At 56.9% G+C, this 15,897-nt stretch overlaps 1 protein-coding gene across 2 annotated transcripts in view; it reads right to left on the minus strand.

Annotated features, from left to right (window-relative positions):
- The window catches only part of ARSG (arylsulfatase G), a 75,962-nt gene that overhangs the window by 59,830 nt on the left and 235 nt on the right, over window positions 1-15,897 (minus strand). The window contains exon 1 of one of the 2 annotated variants that reach the window (XM_075351541.1): window positions 10,943-10,952. The exons of the other annotated variant lie outside the window; for it this stretch is intronic. The gene's annotated coding sequence lies outside the window, so the exon portion shown is untranslated. Of the gene's footprint in view, window positions 1-10,942; window positions 10,953-15,897 lie in introns of those variants that run through there. 2 annotated transcript variants of the gene reach the window in all.

The raw sequence follows: 15,897 nt of genomic DNA on the forward strand, positions 1-15,897 counted from the left end.
TACACCGGAAAAAGCACTGCTCCACCATACACACCTCCAACAACACACAGAGCACTGCTCCTTCATACACACCTCCAACAACACACAGAGCACTGCTCCTCCATACACACCTCCAACAACACACAGAGCACTGCTCCTCCATACACACCTCCAACAACACACACAGCACTGCTCCTTCATACACACCTCCAACAACACACAGAGCACTGCTCCTCCATACACACCTCCAACAACACACAGAGCACTGCTCCACCATACACACCTCCAACAACACACAGAGCACTGCTCCTCCATACACACCTGCAAGAGAACACACAGAGCACTGCTCCTCCATACACACCTGTAAGAGAACACACAGAGCACTGCTCCTCCATAGACACCTCCAACAACACACAGAGCACTGCTCCTCCATACACACCTCCAACAACACACAGAGCACTGCTCCACCATACACACCTGCAACAACACACAGAGCACTGCTCCTCCATACACACCTCCAACAACACACAGAGCACTGCTCCACCATACACACCTCCAACAACACACAGAGCACTGCTCCTCCATACACACCTCCAACAACACACAGAGCACTGCTCCTCCATACACACCTCCAACAACATACAGAGCACTGCTCCACCATACACACCTCCAAGAACACACAGAGGACTGCTCCTCCATACACACCTCCAAGAACACACAGAGCACTGCTCCACCATACACACCTGCAACAACACACAGAGCACTGCTCCTCCATACACACCTCCAACAACACACAGAGCACTGCTCCTCCATACACACCTCCAACACACAGAGCACTGCTCCTCCATACACACCAACAACACACAGAGCACTGCTCCACCATACACACCTCCAACAACACACAGAGCACTGCTCCTCCATACACACCTCCAAGAACACACACAGCACTGCTCCTCCATACACACCTCCAAGAACACACAGAGCACTGCTACTCCATACACACCTCCAACAACACACAGAGCACTTCTCCTCCATACACACCAGCAAGAACACACAGAGCACTGCTCCTCCATGCACACCTGCAAGAGCACTGCTCCTCCATACACACCTCCAAGAACACACAGAGCACTGCTCCTCCATAGACACCGGCAAGAACACTGCTCCTCCATACACACCTCCAAGAACACACAGAGCACTGCTCCACCATACACACCGGCAAGAATATACAGAGCACTGCTCCTCCATACACACCTCCAACAACACACAGAGCACTGCTCCACCATACACACCGGCAAGAATATACAGAGCACTGCTCCACCATACACACCTCCAACAACACACAGAGCACTGCTCCTCCATACACACCTCCAACAACACACAGAGCACTGCTCCACCATACACACCTCCAACAACACACAGAGCACTGCTCCACCATACACACCTGCAACACCACATAGAGCACTGCTCCTCCATACACACCTCCAACAACACACAGAGCACTGCTCCTCCATACACACCTCCAACAACACACAGAGCACTGTTACTCCATACACACCTCCAACACACAGAGCACTGCTCCACCATACTCACCTCCAAGAACACACAGAGCACTGCTCCTCCATACACACCTCCAAGAACACACAGAGCACTGCTCCTCCATACACACCTCCAAGAACACACAGAGCACTGCTCCACCATACACACCTCCAACAACACACAGAGCACTGCTCCTCCATACACCCCTCCAAGAACACACACAGCACTGCTACTCCATACACACCTCCAACAACACACAGAGCACTTCTCCTCCATACACACCAGCAAGAACACACAGAGCACTTCTCCTCCATACACACCTGCAAGAACACACAGAGCACTGCTCCTCCATAGACACCTGCAAGAGCACTGCTCCTCCATACACACCTCCAAGAACACACAGAGCACTGCTCCTCCATACACACCTCCAAGAACACACAGAGCACTGCTCCTCCATACACACCTCCAAGAACTCACAGAGCACTGCTCCTCCATACACACCTCCAAGAACACACAGAGCACTGCTCCTCCATAAACACCTCCAACAACACACAGAGCACTGCTCCTCCATACACACCTCCAACAACATACAGAGCACTGCTCCACCAGACACACCTCCAAGAACACACAGAGCACTGCTCCTCCATACACACCTCCAACAACACACAGAGCACTGCTCCTCCATACACACCTCCACCAATACACAGAGCACTGCTCCTCCATACACACCAGCAAGAACACACAGAGCACTGCTCCTCCATACACACCTGCAACAACAGACAGAGCACTGCTCCTCCATACACACCTCCAACACACAAAGCACTGCTCCTCCATACACACCTCCAACAACACACAGAGCACTGCTCCACCATACACACCTCCAACACACAGAGCACTGCTCCTCCATACACACCTCCAAGAACACACAGAGCACTGCTCCTCCATACACACCTCCAAGAACACACAGAGCACTGCTCCTCCATACACACCTCCAAGAACTCACAGAGCACTGCTCCTCCATACACACCTCCAAGAACACACAGAGCACTGCTCCTCCATAAACACCTCCAACAACACACAGAGCACTGCTCCTCCATACACACCAGCAAGAACACACAGAGCACTGCTCCTCCATACACACCTCCAAGAACACACAGAGCACTGCTCCTCCATACACACCTCCAACAACACACAGAGCACTGCTCCTCCATACACACCAGCAAGAACACACAGAGCACTGCTCCTCCATACACACCTGCAACAACACACAGAGCACTGCTCCTCCATACACACCTCCAACAACACACAGAGCACTGCTCCTCCATACACACCTCCAAGAACACACAGAGCACTGCTCCTCCATACACACCTCCAACAACACACAGAGCACTGCTCCTCCATACACACCTCCAAGAACACACAGAGCACTGCTCCTCCATACACACCTCCAAGAACACACAGAGCACTGCTCCTCCATACACACCTCCAAGAACACACAGAGCACTGCTCCTCCATACACACCTCCAAGAACACACAGAGCACTGCTCCTCCATAAACACCTCCAACAACACACAGAGCACTGCTCCTCCATACACACCTCCAACAACATACAGAGCACTGCTCCACCATACACACCTCCAAGAACACACAGAGCACTGAAACTCCATACACACCTCCAACAACACACAGAGCACTGCTCCACCATACACACCTCCAACAACACACAGAGCACTGCTCCTCCATACACACTTCCAACAACACACAGAGCACTGCTCCTCCATACACACCAGCAAGAACACACAGAGCACTGCTCCTCCATAGACACCTCCAACAACACACAGAGCACTGCTCCTCCATACACACCTGCAAGAACACACAGAGCACTGCTCCTCCATACACACCTCCAACAACACACAGAGCACTGCTCCACCATATACACCTCCAACAACACACAGAGCACTGCTCCACCATACACACCTCCAAGAGCACACAGAGCACTGCTCCTCCATACACACCTCCAACAACACGCAGAGCACTGCTCCTCCATACACACCTCCAACAACACACAGCACTGCTCCTCCATAGACACCGGCAAGAGCACACAGAGCACTGCTCCTCCATACACACCTCCAACAACACACAGAGCACTGCTCCTCCATAGACACCTCCAAGAACACACAGAGCACTGCTCCTCCATACACACCTCCAACAACACACAGAGCACTGCTCCTCCATACACACCTGCAAGAACACACAGAGCACTGCTCCTCTATACACACCGGCAAGAATATACAGAGCACTGCTCCTCCATACACACCTCCAACAACACACAGAGCACTGTTCCACCATACACACCTCCAACAACACACAGAGCACTGCTCCTCCATACACACCTCCAACAACACACAGAGCGCTGCCCCTCCATACACACCTCCAACAACACACAGAGCACTGCTCCTCCATACACACCTCCAACAACACACAGAGCACTGCTCCTCCCTACACACCTCCAACAACACACAGAGCACTGCTCCTCCATACACACCTCCAACAACACACAGAGCACTGCTCAACCATACACACCTGCAACAACACACAGAGCACTGCTCCTCCATAGACACCTCCAACAACACACAGAGCACTGCTCCTCCATACACACCTCCAACACACAGAGCACTGCTCCTCCATACACATCTCCAATAACACACAGAGCACTGCTCCTCCATACACTCCTCCAAGAACACACAGAGCACTGCTCCTCCATACACACCTCCAAGAACACACAGAGCACTGCTCCTCCATACACACCTCCAACAACACACAGAGCACTGCCACCATACACACCTGCAACAACACACAGAGCACTGCTCCACCATACACACCAACAACACACAGCACTGCTCCTCCATAGACACCAGCAAGAGCACACAGAGCACTGCTCTTCCATACACACCTCCAACAACACACAGCACTGCTCCTCCATAGACACCGGCAAGAGCACACAGAGCACTGCTCTTCCATACACACCTCCAACAACACACAGAACACTGCTCCTCCATACACACCTCCAATAACACACAGCACTGCTCCACCATACACACCTCCAACAACACACAGAGCACTGCTCCTCCATACACACCTCCAAGAGCACACAGAGCACTGCTCCTCCATACACACCTCCAACAACACACAGAGCACTGCTCCTCCATACACACCTCCAAGAGCACACAGAGCACTGCTCCACCATACACACCTCCAACAACACACAGAGCACTGCTCCTCCATACACACCTCCAACACACAGAGCACTGCTCCTCCATACACACCTCTAACAACACACAGAGCACTGCTCCTCCATACACACCTCCAACAACACACAGAGCACTGCTCCTCCATACACACCTCCAACAACACTAAGAGCACTGCTCCTCCATACACACCTCCAACAACACACAGAGCACTGCTCCACCATACACACCTCCAAGAGCACACAGAGCACTGCTCCTCCATACACACCTCCAACAACACACAGAGCACTGCTCCTCCATACACACCTCCAACACACAGAGCACTGCTCCTCCATACACACCTCTAACAACACACAGAGCACTGCTCCTCCATACACACCTCCAACAACACACAGAGCACTGCTCCTCCATACACACCTCCAACAACACACAGAGCACTGCTCCTCCATACACACCTCCAACAACACACAGAGCACTGCTCCACCATACACACCTCCAAGAACACACAGAGCACTGCTCCACCATACACACCTCCAACAACACACAGAGCACTGCTCCTCCATACACACCTCCAACACACAGAGCACTGCTCCTCCAAACACACCTCCAAGAGCACACAGAGCACTGCTCCACCATACACACCTGCAACAACACACAGAGCACTGTTCCTCCATAGACACCTCCAACAACACACAGAGCACTGCTTCACCATACACACCGAGCACTGCTCCTCCATACACGCCTCCAACAACACACAGAGCACTGCTTCACCATACACACCGAGCACTGCTCCACCATACACACCTCCAACAACACACAGAGCACTGCTCCTCCATACACACCTCCAACAACACACAGCACTGCTCCACCATACACACCTCCAAGAGCACACAGAGCACTGCTCCTCCATACACACCTCCAATAACACAGAGCACTGCTCCACCATACACACCTCCAAGAGCACACAGAGCACTGCTCCTCCATACACACCTCCAACAACACACAGAGCACTGCTCCTCCATACACACCTCCAAGAGCACACAGAGCACTGCTCCGCCATACACACCTCCAACAACACACAGAGCACTGCTCCTCCATACACACCTCCAACAACACACAGATCACTGCTCCTCCATACACACCTCCAACAACACACAGAGCAGTGCTCCTCCATACACACCTCCAACACACAGAGCACTGCTCCTCCATACACACCTCCAACACACAGAGCACTGCTCCTCCATACACACCTCTAACAACACACAGAGCAGTGCTCCTCCATACACACCAACAACACACAGAGCAGTGCTCCTCCATACACACCTCCAACACACAGAGCACTGCTCCTCCATACACACCTCCAACACACAGAGCACTGCTCCTCCATACACAACTCCAACAACACACAGAGCAGTGCTCCTCCATACACACCTCCAACACACAGAGCACTGCTCCTCCATACACACCTCTAACACACAGAGCACTGCTCCTCCATACACACCTCCAACAACACACAGAGCACTGCTCCTCCATACACACCTCCAACAACACACAGAGCACTGCTCCTCCATACACACCTCCAAGAACACACAGAGCACTGCTCCTCCATACACACCTCCAAGAGCACACAGAGCACTGCTCCACCATACACACCTCCAACAACACACAGAGCACTGCTCCTCCATACACACCTCCAACACACAGAGCACTGCTCCTCCATACACACCTGCAACAACACACAGAGCACTGCTCCTCCATACACACCTCCAAGAACACACAGAGCACTGCTCCTCCATACACACCTCCAACAACACACAGAGCACTGCTCCACCATACACACCTGCAACAACACACAGAGCACTGCTCCACCATACACACCTCCAACAACACACAGAGCACTGCTCCTCCATACACACCTCCAACAACACACAGAGCAGTGCTCCTCCATACACACCTCCAACACACAGAGCACTGCTCCTCCATACACACCTCTAACACACAGAGCACTGCTCCTCCATACACACCTCCAACAACACACAGAGCACTGCTCCTCCATACACACCTCCAACAACACACAGAGCACTGCTCCTCCATACACACCTCCAAGAACACACAGAGCACTGCTCCACCATACACACCTCCAACACACAGAGCACTGCTCCTCCATACACACCTCCAACAACACACAGAGCACTGCTCCTCCATAGACACCTGCAAGAGCACACAGAGCACTGCTCCTCCATACACACCTCCAACAACACACAGAGCACTGCTCCTCCATACACACCTCCAACAACACACAGAGCACTGCTCCACCATACACACCTCCAAGAACACACAGAGCACTGTTCCTCCATACACACCTCCAACAACACACAGAGCACTGCTTCACCATACACACCTCCAACAACACACAGAGCACTGCTCCACCATACACACCTCCAACAACACACAGAGCACTGCTCCTTCATACACACCAACAACACACAGAGCACTGCTCCACCATACACACCTCCAACAACACACAGAGCACTGCTCCTCCATACACACCTCCAACACACAGAGCACTGCTCCACCATACACACCTCCAACAACACACAGAGCACTGCTCCTCCATACACACCTCCAACAACACACAGAGCACTGCTCCTCCATACACACCTCCAACACACAGAGCACTGCTCCACCATACACACCTCCAACAACACACAGAGCACTGCTCCTCCATACACACCTCCAACACACAGAGCACTGCTCCACCATACACACCTCCAACAACATACAGCACTGCTCCACCATACACACCTCTAACAACATACAGCACTGCTCCTCCATACACACCTCCAACAACACACAGAGCACTGCTCCTCCATACACACCTCCAAGAGCACACAGAGCACTGCTCCTCCATACACACCTCCAACAACACGCAGAGCACTGCTCCTCCATACACACCTCCAACAACACACAGAGCACTGCTCCTCCATACACACCTCCAACAACACGCAGAGCACTGCTCCTCCATACACACCTCCAACAACACACAGAGCACTGCTCCTCCATAGACACCTCGAACAACACACAGAGCACTGCTCCTCCATACACACCTCCAACAACACACAGAGCACTGCTCCTCCATACACACCTCCAACAACACACAGCACTGCTCCTCCATACACACCTCCAACAACACACAGAGCACTGCTCCTCCATACACACCTCCAACAACACACAGAGCACTGCTCCACCATACACACCTCCAACAACACACAGAGCACTGCTCCTCCATACACACCTCCAACAACACACACAGAGCACTGTTCCTCCATACACACCTCCAACAACACACAGAGCACTGCTCCTCCATACACACCTCCAACAACACACACAGCACTGCTCCTCCATACACACCTCCAAGAACACACAGAGCACTGCTCCTCCATACACACCTGCAACAACACACAGAGCACTGCTCCTCCATACACACCTGCAACAACACACACAGCACTGCTCCTCCATACAAACCTCCAACAACACACAGAGCACTGCTCCTCCATACACACCTCCAACAACACACAGAGCACTGCTCCTCCATACACACCTCCAACAACACACAGAGCACTGCTCCTCCATACACACCTCCAACAACACACAGAGCACTGCTCCTCCATACACACCTGCAACAACACACAGAGCACTGCTCCTCCATACACACCTCCAACAACACACAGAGCACTGCTCCTCCATACACACCTCCAACAACACACAGAGCTCTGCTCCTCCATACACACCTCCAACAACACACAGAGCACTGCTCCTCCATACACACCTCCAACAACACACAGAGCACTGCTCCTCCATACACACCTCCAACAACACACAGAGCTCTGCTCCTCCATACACACCTCCAACAACACACAGAGCACTGCTCCACCATACACACCTCCAACAACACACAGAGCTCTGCTCCTCCATACACACCTCCAACAACACACAGAGCACTGCTCCTCCATAGACACCTGCAAGAACACTGCTCCTCCATACACACCTCCAACAACACACAGAGCACTGCTCCTCCATAGACACCTGCAAGAACACTGCTCCTCCATACACACCTCCAACAACACACAGAGCACTGCTCCACCATACACACCTGCAAGAACACACAGAGCACTGCTCCTCCATACACACCTCCAACAACACACAGAGCACTGCTCCACCATACACACCTCCAAGAACACACAGAGCACTGCTCCTCCATAGACACCTCCAACAACACACAGAGGAGGAGTGTATGGAGTGTATGTACGGGGGGGGGGTGTGCAGTGTCCTCTCTGGGGTACAGGGGGTGTAGTGTCCTCTCTGGGGTACGGGGGGTGTAGTGTCCTCTCTGGGGTACGGGGGGTGTAGTGTACTCTCTGGGGTACGGGGGGTGTAGTGTCCTCTCTGGGGTACGGGGGGGTGTAGTGTGCTCTCTGGGGTACGGGGGGTGTAGTGTCCTCTGGGGTACGGGGGGGGGGGGTATTGTCCTTGTCCTCTCTGGGGTACGGGGGGGTATTGTCCTCTCTAGGGTTGGGGGGGGTAGTGTCCTCTCTGGGGTACAGGGGGTGTAGTGTCCTCTCTGGGGTTCGGGGGGGGTGTAGTGTCCTCTCTGGGGTTCAGGGGGGCTATTGTCCTCTCTGGGGTACGGGGGAGGGGTGTAGTGTCCTCAAAAGGGTTACGGGGGGAGGGGTGTAGGGTCGTCTCTGGGGTACGGGGGGGTATTGTCCTCTCTAGGGTTTGGGGGGGGGTGTAGTGTCCTCTCTGGGGTACAGAGGGTGTAGTGTCCTCTCTGGGGTACGGGGGGTTGGTGTAGTGTCCTTTCTGGGGTTCGTGGGGGTATTGTCCTCTCTAGGGTTGGGGGAGGGTGTAGTGTCCTCTCTGGGGTACAGGGGGTGTAGTGTCCTCTCTGGGGTACAGGGGGTGTAGTGTCCTCTCTGGGGTACAGGGGGTGTAGTGTCCTCTCTGGGGTACAGAGGGTGTAGTGTCCTCTCTGGGGTACAGAGGGTGTAGTGTCCTCTCTGGGGTTTGGGGGGGTGTAGTGTCCTCTCTGGGGTACAGGGGGTGCAGTGTCCTCTCTGGGGTACAGGGGGGGTACAGTGTCCTCTCTGGGGTACAGGGGGGGTACAGTGTCCTCTCTGGGGTACAGGGGGGGTACAGTGTCCTCTCTGGGGTACAGGGGGGGTACAGTGTCCTCTCTGGGGTACAGGGGGGGTACAGTGTCCTCTCTGGGGTACAGGGGGGGTACAGTGTCCTCTCTGGGGTACAGGGGGGGTACAGTGTCCTCTCTGGGGTACAGGGGGGGTACAGTGTCCTCTCTGGGGTACAGGGGGGGGTACAGTGTCCTCTCTGGGGTACAGGGGGGGTACAGTGTCCTCTCTGGGGTACAGGGGGGGTACAGTGTCCTCTCTGGGGTACAGGGGGGTACAGTGTCTTCTCTGGGGTACAGGGGGTGTAGTGTCCTCTCTAGGGTACAGGGGGTGTAGTGTCCTCTCTGGGGTCCAGGGGGTGTAGTGTCCTCTCTGGGGTCCAGGGGGTGCAGTGTCCTCTCTGGGGTACTGGGGGGGGGAGGGGGGGTGCAGTGTCCTCTCTGGGGTACAGTGTCCTCTCTGGGGTACAGGGGGTGTAGTGTCCTCTCTGGGGTACGGGGGGGTATTCTCCTCTCTAGGGTTGGGGGGGGGGGTAGTGTCCTCTCTGGGGTACAGGGGGTGTAGTGTCCTCTCTGGGGTACAGGAGGTGTAGTGTCCTCTCTGGGGTACGGGGGGGTATTCTCCTCTCTAGGGTTGGGGGGGGGGTAGTGTCCTCTCTGGGGTATAGGGGGTGTAGTGTCCTCTCTGGGGTTCGGGGGGGCTATTGTCCTCTCTGGGGTTCGGGGGGTGTAGTGTCCTCTCTGGGGTACAGGGGGTGTAGTGTCCTCTCTGGGGTACAGGGGGTGTAGTGTCCTCTCTGGGGTACAGGGGGTGTAGTGTCCTCTCTGGGGTACAGGGGGTGCAGTGTCCTCTCTAGGGTTGGGGGGGGTGTAGTGTCCTCTCTGGGGTACGGGGAGTCTGGGCGTGCTAGTGTCTCTCTGGTATCCTCTGCAGTACCGCGCCTCTCCGGCAGGTGTCCGCCCCGGTCTGGCCCAAGGAGCTCGCACTCACTGTGCTGGTGGAGGGGGTGCAGTGTCCTCTCTGGGGTACAGGGGGTGCAGTGTCCTCTCTGGGGTACAGGGGGTGGTGTCCTCTCTGGGGTACAGGGGGTGTAGTGTCCTCTCTGGGGTACAGGGGGTGTAGTGTCCTCTCTGGGGTACAGGGGGTGTAGTGTCCTCTCTGGGATACAGGGGGTGTAGTGTCCTCTCTGGGGTACAGGGGGTGCAGTGTCCTCTCTAGGGTTGGGGGGGGGTGTAGTGTCCTCTCTGGGGTACGGGGAGTCTGGGCGTGCTAGTGTCTCTCTGGTATCCTCTGCAGTACCGCGCCTCTCCGGCAGGTGTCCGCCCCGGTCTGGCCCCAGGAGCTCGCACTCACTGTGCTGGTGGAGGGGGTGTAGTGTCCTCTCTGGGGTACAGGGGGTGCAGTGTCCTCTCTGGGGTACAGGGGGTGGTGTCCTCTCTGGGGTACAGGGGGTGTAGTGTCCTCTCTGGGGTACAGGGGGTGTAGTGTCCTCTCTGGGGTACAGGGGGTGTAGTGTCCTCTCTGGGGTACAGGGGGTGCAGTGTCCTCTCTGGGGTACAGGGGGTGCAGTGTCCTCTCTGGGGTACAGGGGGTGCAGTGTCCTCTCTGGGGTACAGGGGGTGCAGTGTCCTCTCTGGGGTACAGGGGGTGTAGTGTCCTCTCTGGGGTACAGGGGGTGTAGTGTCCTCTCTGGGGTACAGGGGGTGTAGTGTCCTCTCTGGGGTACAGGGGGTGTAGTGTCCTCTCTGGGGTACGGGGGGTGTAGTGTCCTCTCTGGGGTACGGGGGGGTGTAGTGTCCTCTCTGGGGTACGGGGGGTGTAGTGTCCTCTCTGGGGTACAGGGGGTGTAGTGTCCTCTCTGGGGTACGGGGGGTGTAGTGTCCTCTCTGGGGTACGGGGGGTGTAGTGTCCTCTCTGGGGTACGGGGGGTGTAGTGTCCTCTCTGGGGTACGGGGGGTGTAGTGTCCTCTCTGGGGTACAGGGGGTGTAGTGTCCTCTCTGGGGTACAGGGGGTGTAGTGTCCTCTCTGGGGTACAGGGGGTGTAGTGTCCTCTCTGGGGTACAGGGGGTGTAGTGTCCTCTCTGGGGTACAGGGGGTGCAGTGTCCTCTCTGGGGTACGGGGGGTGTAGTGTCCTCTCTGGGGTACAGGGGGTGCAGTGTCCTCTCTAGGGTTGGGGGGGGGGGGTGTAGTGTCCTCTCTGGGGTACAGGGGGTGCAGTGTCCTCTCTGGGGTACAGGGGGTGTAGTGTCCTCTCTGGGGTACAGGGGGTGCAGTGTCCTCTCTGGGGTACGGGGGGGTGCAGTGTCCTCTCTGGGGTACGGGGGGTGTAGTGTCCTCTCTGGGGTACAGGGGGTGTAGTGTCCTCTCTGGGTTACAGGGGGTGCAGTGTCCTCTCTGGGTTACAGGGGGTGTAGTGTCCTCTCTGGGGTACAGGGGGTGTAGTGTCCTCTCTGGGTTACAGGGGGTGTAGTGTCCTCTCTGGGGTACAGGGGGTGTAGTGTCCTCTCTGGGTTACAGGGGGTGCAGTGTCCTCTCTGGGTTACAGGGGGTGCAGTGTCCTCTCTGGGGTACAGGGGGTGTAGTGTCCTCTCTGGGGTACGGGGGGTGTAGTGTCCTCTCTGGGGTACAGGGGGTGTAGTGTCCTCTCTGGGGTACAGGGGGTGTAGTGTCCTCTCTGGGGTACAGGGGGTGTAGTGTCCTCTCTGGGTTACAGGGGGTGTAGTGTCCTCTCTGGGTTACAGGGGGTGCAGTGTCCTCTCTGGGTTACAGGGGGTGCAGTGTCCTCTCTGGGTTACAGGGGGTGCAGTGTCCCTCTCTGGGTTACAGGGGGTGCAGTGTCCTCTGTGGGGTACGGGGGGTGTAGTGTCCTCTCTGGGGTACAGGGGGTGCAGTGTCCTCTCTAGGGTTGGGGGGGGGGGTGTAGTGTCCTCTCTAGGGTTGGGGGGGGGGTGTAGTGTCCTCTCTGGGGTACAGGGGGTGTAGTGTCCTCTCTGGGGTACAGGGGGTGTAGTGTCCTCTCTGGGTTACAGGGGGTGCAGTGTCCTCTCTGGGGTACAGGGGGTGCAGTGTCCTCTCTGGGGTACAGGGGGTGCAGTGTCCTCTCTGGGGTACAGGGGGTGCAGTGTCCTCTCTGGGGTACAGGGGGTGCAGTGTCCTCTCTGGGTTATAGGGGGTGTAGTGTCCTCTCTGGGGTACAGGGGGTGTAGTGTCCTCTCTGGGTTACAGGGGGTGTAGTGTCCTCTCTGGGGTACAGGGGGTGTAGTGTCCTCTCTGGGGTACAGGGGGTGCAGTGTCCTCTCTAGGGTTGGGGGGGGGGGTGTAGTGTCCTCTCTAGGGTTGGGGGGGGGGGTGTAGTGTCCTCTCTGGGGTACAGGGGGTGTAGTGTCCTCTCTGGGGTACAGGGGGTGTAGTGTCCTCTCTGGGTTACAGGGGGTGCAGTGTCCTCTCTGGGGTACAGGGGGTGCAGTGTCCTCTCTGGGGTACAGGGGGTGCAGTGTCCTCTCTGGGGTACAGGGGGTGCAGTGTCCTCTCTGGGGTACAGGGGGTGCAGTGTCCTCTCTGGGTTACAGGGGGTGTAGTGTCCTCTCTGGGGTACAGGGGGTGTAGTGTCCTCTCTGGGTTACAGGGGGTGTAGTGTCCTCTCTGGGGTACAGGGGGTGTAGTGTCCTCTCTGGGGTACGGGGGGTGTAGTGTCCTCTCTGGGGTACAGGGGGTGTAGTGTCCTCTCTGGGGTACAGGGGGTGTAGTGTCCTCTCTGGGGTACAGGGGGTGCAGTGTCCTCTCTGGGGTACGGGGGGTGTAGTGTCCTCTCTGGGGTACAGGGGGTGCAGTGTCCTCTCTAGGGTTGGGGGGGGGGGGTGTAGTGTCCTCTCTGGGGTACAGGGGGTGCAGTGTCCTCTCTGGGGTACAGGGGGTGTAGTGTCCTCTCTGGGGTACAGGGGGTGCAGTGTCCTCTCTGGGGTACGGGGGGTGCAGTGTCCTCTCTGGGGTACGGGGGGTGTAGTGTCCTCTCTGGGGTACAGGGGGTGTAGTGTCCTCTCTGGGTTACAGGGGGTGCAGTGTCCTCTCTGGGTTACAGGGGGTGTAGTGTCCTCTCTGGGGTACAGGGGGTGTAGTGTCCTCTCTGGGTTACAGGGGGTGTAGTGTCCTCTCTGGGGTACAGGGGGTGTAGTGTCCTCTCTGGGTTACAGGGGGTGCAGTGTCCTCTCTGGGTTACAGGGGGTGCAGTGTCCTCTCTGGGGTACAGGGGGTGTAGTGTCCTCTCTGGGGTACGGGGGGTGTAGTGTCCTCTCTGGGGTACAGAGGGTGTAGTGTCCTCTCTGGGGTACAGGGGGTGTAGTGTCCTCTCTGGGGTACAGGGGGTGTAGTGTTCTCTCTGGGGTACAGGGGGTGTAGTGTCCTCTCTGGGGTACAGGGGGTGTAGTGTCCTCTCTGGGGTACAGGGGGTGTAGTGTCCTCTCTGGGGTACAGGGGGTGTAGTGTCCTCTCTGGGGTACAGGGGGTGTAGTGTCCTCTCTGGGGTTGGGGGGGGGGTGTAGTGTCCTCTCTGGGGTACAGGGGGTGTAGTGTCCTCTCTGGGGTACAGGGGGTTCAGTGTCCTCTCTAGGGTTGGGGGGGGGGGGTGTAGTGTCCTCTCTGGGGTACAGGGGGTTCAGTGTCCTCTCTAGGGTTGGGGGGGGGGTGTAGTGTCCTCTCTGGGGTACAGGGGGTGTAGTGTCCTCTCTAGGGTTGGGGGGGGGGGTGTAGTGTCCTCTCTGGGGTACGGGGGGTGTAGTGTCCTCTCTGGGGTACAGGGGGTGTAGTGTCCTCTCTGGGGTACAGGGGGTGTAGTGTCCTCTCTGGGGTACAGGGGGTGTAGTGTCCTCTCTGGGGTACAGGGGGTTCAGTGTCCTCTCTAGGGTTGGGGGGGGGGTGTAGTGTCCTCTCTGGGGTACGGGGGGGTGTAGTGTCCTCTCTGGGGTACAGGGGGTGTAGTGTCCTCTCTGGGGTACAGGGGGTGTAGTGTCCTCTCTGGGGTACAGGGGGTGTAGTGTCCTCTCTGGGGTACAGGGGGTGCAGTGTCCTCTCTGGGGTACAGGGGGTGTAGTGTCCTCTCTGGGGTACGGGGGGTGTAGTGTCCTCTCTGGGGGTACAGGGGGTGCAGTGTCCTCTCTGGGGTACAGGGGGTGCAGTGTCCTCTCTGGGGTACAGGGGGTGCAGTGTCCTCTCTGGGGTACAGGGGGTGCAGTGTCCTCTCTGGGGTACGGGGGGTGTAGTGTCCTCTCTGGGGTACAGGGGGGTGTAGTGTCCTCTCTGGGGTACAGGGGGTTCAGTGTCCTCTCTAGGGTTGGGGGGGGGGGTGTAGTGTCCTCTCTGGGGTACAGGGGGTTCAGTGTCCTCTCTAGGGTTGGGGGGGGGGGGTGTAGTGTCCTCTCTGGGGTACAGGGGGTGTAGTGTCCTCTCTAGGGTTGGGGGGGGGGGTGTAGTGTCCTCTCTGGGGTACGGGGGGTGCAGTGTCCTCTCTAGGGTTGGGGGGGGGGTGTAGTGTCCTCTCTGGGGTACAGGGGGTTCAGTGTCCTCTCTAGGGTTGGGGGGGGGGGTGTAGTGTCCTCTCTGGGGTACGGGGGGTGTAGTGTCCTCTCTGGGGTACAGGGGGTGTAGTGTCCTCTCTGGGGTACAGGGGGTGTAGTGTCCTCTCTGGGGTACAGGGGGTGCAGTGTCCTCTCTGGGGTACAGGGGGTGCAGTGTCCTCTCTGGGGTACAGGGGGTGCAGTGTCCTCTCTGGGGTACAGGGGGTGCAGTGTCCTCTCTGGGGTACGGGGGGTGTAGTGTCCTCTCTGGGGTACGGGGGGTGTAGTGTCCTCTCTGGGGTACGGGGAGTCTGGGCGTGCTAGTGTCTCTGGTATCCTCTGCAGTACCGCGCCTCTCCGGCAGGTGTCCGCCCCGGTCTGGCCCCAGGAGCTC

The sequence above is a fragment of the Anomaloglossus baeobatrachus genome, chromosome 5, assembly GCF_048569485.1.
Source record: "Anomaloglossus baeobatrachus isolate aAnoBae1 chromosome 5, aAnoBae1.hap1, whole genome shotgun sequence".
Lineage (NCBI taxonomy): Eukaryota > Metazoa > Chordata > Amphibia > Anura > Aromobatidae > Anomaloglossus > Anomaloglossus baeobatrachus.